The sequence below is a fragment of the Lithobates pipiens genome, unplaced genomic scaffold (genome assembly GCF_037356315.1).
Source record: "Lithobates pipiens isolate NorthernLeopardFrog02 unplaced genomic scaffold, aLitPip1_a1.2 Scaffold_16, whole genome shotgun sequence".
Lineage (NCBI taxonomy): Eukaryota > Metazoa > Chordata > Amphibia > Anura > Ranidae > Lithobates > Lithobates pipiens.
This window is the reverse complement of record NW_027507748.1, coordinates 242,633,556-242,642,400: the sequence shown is the minus strand read 5'-3', so window position 1 is coordinate 242,642,400 and position 8,845 is coordinate 242,633,556. Positions and strand designations below refer to the sequence as shown.

The 8,845-nt window shown below is 45.6% G+C and overlaps 1 pseudogene; it reads right to left on the bottom strand.

The window, feature by feature from the left end:
* Positions 1-1,007: 1,007 nt before the first annotated feature.
* Positions 1,008-1,124, bottom strand: LOC143985807 (5S ribosomal RNA; annotated as a pseudogene).
* Positions 1,125-8,845: the final 7,721 nt, after the last annotated feature.

Here is an 8,845-nt window from a genome sequence, read left to right as displayed (position 1 = left end):
ATAAAAATAGGTCTCTTTACAAGAAAGAGCAGCCAATTCTGATACCCCTCTTGCCGCAGATATGGTTACCAGAAAAAATAGTTTCCTTGTCAAAAAGGGACCAAGGGAATATGTTGTATCGGCCCAAAAAAAGGCTGTTTTGTAATGCCGACAAAACTAAATTCAAGTCCCAATGGTTCAGGGGTTACCTAACCGGAGATTAAGCTGTGTTACCCCTGAACAAAGTTACGAACCAAAGATGGAACACCGGACCTTGCGAGAGAAGGTCTGGCCATGATGGTAGGGTCCATGGGTCCCCTACTGCCATCTTTACGATCTCTGCATACCAAGATTTCCTGGGCCCTGCTGGGGGCCACAAGAATCAATGACTTCCATTCCTGCTTGACCCTGCGAAGAAGTCATGGACGCAGGCAGAATAGAAGGGAATGCATAAATCAGTGAGAACTGATTCCATGGGAATAGCAAGGCATCTGTTCCACATGCTAGCGGATCCTTTGTTCTTGACACATTTTTGACATATTGACAGGACGATATCAGGGTGAAGGAACCATTCTCCTGGGAACAACTGCTGGTGACTCAAGTAGTGCGCCTGCCAATTTTCTATTCCTAGAATGGAGACTGCCGATAGACAAAGTACATTGTTTTCTGCCCAAGGTAGGATATGATTCTACCTTCTCTGGGCCGCACAACTTTTGTGCTCCCTTGGTAATTAATATAGGCCATTGCTGTGGCATTGTCAGATTGAATCCTGGCAGGAGAATACCATAAACTGAACGTTCAGGCCCTCAGGACCAAGAGCTCTGCCTGAATTTCTAAAATGTTAATGGGCAAGGCTATTTCTGATCTGGGCCACGTCTCTTGGACAGTTGCCTCTTCCAGGACTGTTCCCCAACCTAAACAAAAAAAGGTTGGCATATGTGGTTACCACTTCCCAGGTAACTAAAGGAAGTATTTTCCCCTTAGTAGATTTTTGGATATTAATCATAAACTGAGGCTCCGGCATACCCGGCCTACAGCACCTGGTATTTCCAGGTGGTCTCATCTGGGTACTAACCAGGCCCAACCCTGCTTAGCCTCCAAGATCAGACGAGATTGGGCGCTATCAGGGTAATGTGGCCATAGGCTTTGGAGTCAGACACATTGCGATTTTGCAGCAGTCTCAAATGAAGCCAAGCATAAGGAACAGCCTCGAATGAAGTCACCATCTTTCCCAACAACCTCATGCAAAGTTGAATAGACAAAATTCATCTTGCTTTAACCACCTAAATCAGTTCCTTTATGGTGCTGATCTTTGCCTGGGGTAAGAATACTTTTTTCTGGGTGTACCTAAGATCAGACCCAAGTATTTTAGCCTTCTTCAGGAAGACTTCTCCTAGGTTGAGAATCCGATCTAGATATTCCAGGTAGTTAAATGTGATGACCATACTTTGGTCTAAGCGGGCTACCGACTGGTCTATTAAGAGCAGATCGACTAGATAAACCATAATCGTTATACCTTGGGCCCTTAATCTGGCTAGCAGAGGGACCAGAACCTTTGTAAACACTCAAGGTGCAGTAGCTGGACCGGAAAGCAGAGCTGCACACTGAAAACGAACATTTTCCACCTTGAAAAGTAGATATTACTCGTGTGCGAGGAAATAGGCATATGGAGGTATGCATCTTTGATGTCGATTGATGCCAGACGTTCTCCTTGTAGGATGGAGATAACTGATTTGGATTGACTCAATGCGAAAAAAGAGTGGTTATATTCAGGAATTGAATTTAGATTTTTGAGATCCAGAATGTCCATTCGAATTTGGCACCGTGAAAAAATAGGTTTGGATCAAACCCCAACATCTGTTCTTACATGGGGACCCTCATGATCACTTTTTTATTTTTCTCTGGATCCTTAGAAATGTTTGATCTGAGAAAACGAGGAGACGGGAATTCTTGGAACTCCAGTTTGTACCCTGGAGCTATTGAGGAAGTCCCCCATTCGTCTGGACACTCTTCCTGCCAGATCCTTAAGAACTGCAGAAGAATTCTCCCTATTCGATTGAACCTGAACGTGGAAGCCGTTATTACTGCCTGGGGGCTGATGCTTCTGGCACAGGACAAGAAGCTTTAAAACTAAAATACATTTACTCTTTTTCTTAAATGGCAAAAGGGGTGCTTTCTACTAGAATTTCTTTGGATGTATTATCCAAAACATCCCCAAATAGCTGTTTCATCGCAAAAAGGAAGACTAGCCAGGAGCTTCTTACAAGGCACTTAGCGAAGGGCGCATGGCCTGAAAGATAGAATCTCTCATAGCAACTACTGCAAACATAAAGCTGCCTCCTGGGCCTGCTGAGCAGGATAACCTTGAAGACCCGTTTAACTGCTTGCCAACCACCGGCTGTCAATTGACAGCCAGGTGGCGCAGCTCTCACTGTGGGAGGGTGTCAAATTACGCCCTCGTCTTTTTGGCCCACCAGGGGGAACGCGCGCCCGACGTGTCACCTGGGACTTGATGCGAGTGCCTGGCGGCCTCGATGTCCATCGGGCACCAGTCATTGCCCGGTAATACAGCAGGACCGTGGATCTGTGTATGTAAATACACAGATCCACGGTCCTGTCAGAGGAGAGGAGACCGATGGTGTGTTCTCAGTAAAGAGAAACACTAATTGGTCTCCTCCCCTTGTGAATCCCCTCCCCCTACAGTTAAAAATCACTCCTAGGGAACATATTAACCTCTTGAACCCTTTCCCTACCAGTCACATTTATACAGTAATCAATGCATTTTTATAGCACGGATCGCTGTATAAATGTGACTGGTCCCAAAAACGTGTCAAAAGTGTCTGATATGTCCGCTGCAATGTCGCAGTCACAATAAAAATCGCAGATCACCGCCATTACTAGTAAAAAAAAAAAAATTCTAAAAATCTAACTATTTTGTAGGCGCTATATCTTATGCGTAATGGAAAAAAACCTGTCGCATTTTGACCCACACTAGGATGCGATTTAAAGTCGCTAAACCTTTTTTTTAATCATCATAAAATACACTGGGCTGCAGTGTTAAAAACAGTTGCAGACATTTCATGGCTCTGATGCTCACTCTGACCAGCCACCCCCTTTCAGGGGAGTATGCCATTTGTAGAGATGAGTAGGCTTTCCAGAGCTTGAGGGAGACCCTTTTAGCTCTTTTTTGGGGGTATTTCAACCCCCCCTTCTGACCATAGCCCGATGCACAAAGCTGAGGTACTACCAGAAGAAATCCTATCCACTGCTTGAGTAGTCCAACTACTGCCGCTGCTATTAACGCTCAGCCTGATGCAAATAGTAAATGTGTCAAATAGGAAATGCCTGTATCACCAAAACCTCTTTCATGCTCTTCTTTGCTCTTATGTCTCTCTGACAATTTCGCAGCCAGCATAAATGGAGTTTTTCTTAAAAAAAAAAATAGACTCCCGCGTTGGAGGACGCAAACACCGTGCCAAGACCCGCCAGGAGGAAGGAGGAAGCAAAACCCCCCAAACTTAATGGAGGTCTGGCCTGGTAGCCGGAGAAAAAAAAAAAAAAAAAAAAAAAAAAAAAAAGACTACTGCTTCTGTGACACAGCGTGACTCTGAGCAAAGCAGAAGGTACCTGCTCTATACAGCCCCCAGTGGTGATACTAGGCATGACAAAATTTACTTTAAAGGAGACATTTCATGAGAAAATTAAAAAATTCCTTTGAAAAACCCCACTTGCCTTTCCAGCTGCAGGGTTTTCTGTGGTAAAACCAACAGACCCAATCTTCACCCTTCACGGTGGGTCCCGTTAAACCTTCAGGAACCGGGGACACTTGGGGAACCCACAATCCTGTACTTGTAAAAAGCACCCCACCAGTACATCTTCATGGCCTTAATACCAAAAGTACTGGATCCCGGGGTTCAGCTCTCTAAAAAGAGAAGTGTTACAGGCAAAACTTAATTTCTTTGGATACAAGGCCCGGGTACCATTCAATTCGGGCCTAAAAGACACTTTGAATTGATCCGGCTGCATAGCTAGCCCCAGCAAGGATTGCTCCAGTGGAGCTCAGCACCACACAGCTTCACTCATGACCAAAACCTTAGACACTGGCGAAAAAACTGAGATACTCCCAGTAGTGGGAGGGGTTATATAGGGAGGCAACTTCCTGGTTAGGGCGTCCCAGTGTCCAGCAACTGAAGGTGGACTATGACCACAATAATTACTACGGCTCTGTGTCCCATGATGTACGATTAAAGAAAAATGGCCCGGTCATTGAGCAGCCAAAGCTTCCAGGGCTGAAGTGGTTAAAGAAATAAGACCTAAAACACTGTTTTGCAGATTTTCAGACAGGACTAATATAGTATTATGCATGACAGGAAACTCCTAGGCAGGCAGTTTGATACACGTGTAGCAATGTAATGGTACCCCCCCGTAGGAGCTGCTAAGAACTGTGGTTTGTCTGTCACCTTGTCCAGCCCTGCATTCACTCTTAGGCACTCCAAGACATAAAGCAGTCACTGAACTTTGTTTTTTGTTTTATTGAGTATAACTTAAATGGGGATAGGAGATATGGGATGCCCAACATGAATAAATAGACATAGCAATTGATTTTGGGACAACTATGTACACTAATTGTACATACTCCAACTTCCTCCTGCACAAATTGCTTAAAGGTTCCACTCCTCAGCACATCACTTGGTTTCCCAGGGACAGCTAGCACTATTTGTAGGTTAAACCTGACCAGGCCTCAGCATATGCCCTTTGCAGGCTGGGACCATGGGCGCCACAGGTGTAGCAGAAAAGTCCTTGTGCTAGCCGCCCCATCTATGGCTACTGATCCCAGTTAGCCATCAGGCCCGCCAGCCCTCCTGGCTGCAGCTGCCTCTTTCCACTGCCCCTTCCATCACAGTCCACACTTCTGGTTCTGCACCCATCTCAGACTGCAAGCTCCCAGTCCTCCTGATTGTGCCTCACTCACCAGCCCTCCTGGCTGCGACCAGGTGTCCTTCCTGGAGTCTCTTAACAGTGCTCTCTCCTGTTGTCCTCTCCTTGCTCTCTCTTGTGCCTCCGGTCCAAGACCTCTCCATGGGTTCTTGGAAGTGTTCCCGACAGCACCCGAGCCCAGGCCCAAGGTCTCACCCTCAGACTGGGGAGCTTCCACCCAGGCCCTGACAGCGTCCACCCTCTATCACTCCAGCTCTTCCACCTGAAAACTCCTCCCCAGCTATGCTGACACTCCGTATTTTAGGAGGCCTGCCCCCTGCCAATCCAGGTTGTGGATTGGTCAGGGCTCCCTAAAACTCCCCAGGCAGCTCCACCTTTACTCTTCTCTGTTTCCTATTTTTCTAGCAAACCAGGAAAGAGGGAGGTCTCAGTGAGCCTGTGAGTCACCAGCTGCTACCCTGAGTCACTCCCAGCCCAGATCAAAACAAACAGGCCTGGCTGCCAGCCAGGCCTGCCTAAATTTGACTTCCCTCTAAAACACTCCACCTACCTACCTAGAGGGTATTACACAAGCAACGTGTGCCTATTCTCACCAAGACATTTAGCCCCCGTTCACACCAGTGTGACTTGTCATGCGATCTGACAGTTCCAAATCGCATGACAAGTCGCACCCTATTGTCGGCAATGGAACCATTTAAATTGGTGCGACTCCGACTTTGCGGTGCAGCACCGATTTGAAAAAAGGTTCCTGCACAATTTTTTTGCGATTTCAGGTACAACGTGCATAAACATCTGTGCATGAAGTCGGGCTTCACCTGGAGTATGCTATCCAGTCCTGAGCACTAGTCCTCAGGAAGGATGTGCTGGAAATAGAGCGGGTACAGAGAAGGGCAACAAAACTAATAAAGGGACTATTAGTTATGAAGAAAGGTTACAAACACTGAACTTATTCTCTCTGGAGAGGAGACGGTTGAGAGGGGATATGACTTAAATTTACAAATACCAACTGGTGGCCCCACAATAGGGATAAAACGTTTCCGTGGAAGGGAGTTTAATAAGACACGTGGCCACTCATTAAAATTAGAAGAAAAGAGGTTTAACCTTAAACTGCGTAGAGGGTTCTTTACTGTAAGAGTGGCAAGGATGTGTTATTCCCTTCCACAGGCGGTGGTTTCAGCGGGGAGCATTTGATAGTTTTAAGAAACTATTAGAGAAGCACCCAAACGATGACAACATACAGGGATATACAATGTAATACTGACATAAAATCACACACATAGGTTGGACTTGTGTCTTCTTTCAACCTCACCTACTATGTAACTAAGCCAAGTAGCACCTGAAATTGTGCTTACCTGCCATCTTGAAATCGTGCTACTTTAAGTGAACAAAACTTGTACAAAAACAAATATCTGCAACTCAGTTGCAGATAATCACAACTAAAAGGGGTTAATTAATACTGTGAAAGTAATATAATATATATATATATATATATATATATACACACACACACAGTGTGTGTATATTATTATACAGGATTTATATAGCGCCGACAGTTTATGCAGCGCTTTACATTAGGGTAGACATTACAATACAATACAAGATAGGGGGAATCAGAGGGCCCTGCTCCTTAGAGCTTACAATCTAGGAGGGAGGGTCGAGTTCTACAAAAGGGTAATAGCTGTGGGGGGTGAGCTAATGGAGAAAATAGTGCAGTTGTTAGATGGAGGCAGGATAGGCTTCTCTGAAGAGGAAAGTTTTCAGGGATCGTCTAAAAGTGGATACATTCTGACAGATTGGGGTAGTGAGTTCCAGAGGATGGGCGAGGCAGAGTTGTGGATGGCTTCGTAAGTGTTAGTATTTTGAATTTAATTTGTTGGGCAAGTGGTAGCCAGTGGAGGGGTTGGCAGAGACAGAGAGGGGTAGCAGACACTGTGCGGTTTGTAAGGTGTATGAGTCTGGCAGCAGCATGATGGACTGAAGGGGAGATAGTCTGTATAGAGCTGAGCCAATGAGGGAGTTGCAGTAAAGCCGAGAGATAACCAGGGAGTGAATCAGGAGCTTTGTGGTTTCATTGGTTAGAAAGGGACGTAGTTTAGAGATGTTTCGGAGGTTGAGGCGGCAAGCTTTGGAAAGTAATTGGATGTGGGGCTGAAAGGAGAGGTCAGAATGCAGGATAACACCTAGCACCCCGACATGTGGGGATGGGTGGATGGTTGTGCCATTACTGTTGACAGAGAAGTCAGGGGAAGAGGCGCGTGGGGGAGGAAATATTATAAGTTCGGTTTTGGACAAGTTGAGTTTGAGGAAGTGTTGCGACATCCATATAGATATGTCTGTTAGTAAGTTGGTGATGCGTGAGGAGACTGATGGCGTGAGTTGAGGGGTGGAGAGATAGATTTGTGTGTCGTCAGCATAGAAATGCTATTGGAAGCCATGAATGGCTATCAGCTGACCCAGGAAAGAAGTGTAGATTGAAAATAAAAGAGGTCCAAGAACAGAACCTTGAGGGATTCCGACAGAGAAGGGAAGAGGATTGAAGGAAGTAGAATTGTAAGTGACACTGAAGGTGCGTTGGGATAGGTAGGATGAGAGCCACTGAAGAGCACAGTCATGGAGACCAAGGGAGTAAAGTTTTTTGAGGAGAAGAGGGTGGTCAACAGTGTCATACATACACACACAGTATCTCACAAAAGTGAGAACACCCCTCACATTTTTGTAAATATTTTATTATATCTTTTCATGTGACACTGAAAAAATTACACTTTGCTACAATGTAAAGTAGTGAGTGTACAGCTTGTATAACAGTGTCAATTTGCTGCCCCCTCAAAATAACTCAACACACAGCCATTAATGTCTAAACCTCTGGCAACAAAAGTGAGTACACCCCTAAGTGAAAATGTCCAAATTGGGCCCAAAGTGTCAATATTTTGTGTGGCCACCATTATTTTCCAGCACTGCCATAACACTCTTGGGCATGGAGTTCAGCAGAGCTTCACAGGTTGCCACTAGAGTCCTTTTCCACTCCTCCATGACGACATCACGGAGCTGGTGGATGTTAGAGATTTTGCGCTTCTCCACCTTCTGTTTGAGGATGCCCCACAGATGCTCAATAGGGTTTAGGTCTGAAGACATGCTTGACCAGTCCATCACCTTTACCCTGAGCTTAGCTAGAAGTTTCGTGTCAGAATTTTTTAAGCCAGATGAGTAAATAGTACAACAGTTTTGCTAACACTGCTACATGGGCTAACAGGGCTTCCGGGAGCAGAGGGTTAGAGGTAGTATTTGAGTTAAAGTAACTACCCGGGGGGATATCAAGGTAAGGTAGAGAGGAACTTTTTATAATACCTGTTCATTAGGCCATCAGGACCAGGACTCTTGCATGGTGGAAAGGCAGCTACTGCAGTGCACAATTCCTTAGCAGTGAATGGGCTAACTCCTCAAGGACTGAGGGGGGCAGGGCAGGGAAGGCAGACTATTATATGCACAGATCTCATCAACCTGATGACCATCCACACAAGTCGGGGGGATCCCACTGCTATAGATTGGCTGTCCACTATCTGCTTGTTGTGGATGGACAAAGCATGGATATGACAGGAATCCTTCTATAATTGTCTAGCCAACAGCCGGCCACACTTGTTCCCTTGCTCATAAAAACCATGTTCAAAGTGCATATGCCTTGCAATGCAAACACAGAGAGACTAAGTCGCAACATCTCTAGTTATTAGGCATCAACGGGGTCAAAGCTCACCTTATGCTTGGTCTCAAGAGAGTGGATTTTATCTAGAAGATCAGCAATTTCCCTCAGCTTTTCCTTTTTGATATGGGAGCTTGTGAGCTTCCCAGATTGCAGGCTGGACACATCTCTGGGGGAATTTGTTTCAAAATATAATGCCAATGTATGGGACAGGGCCTCAGAAACAGACTTATC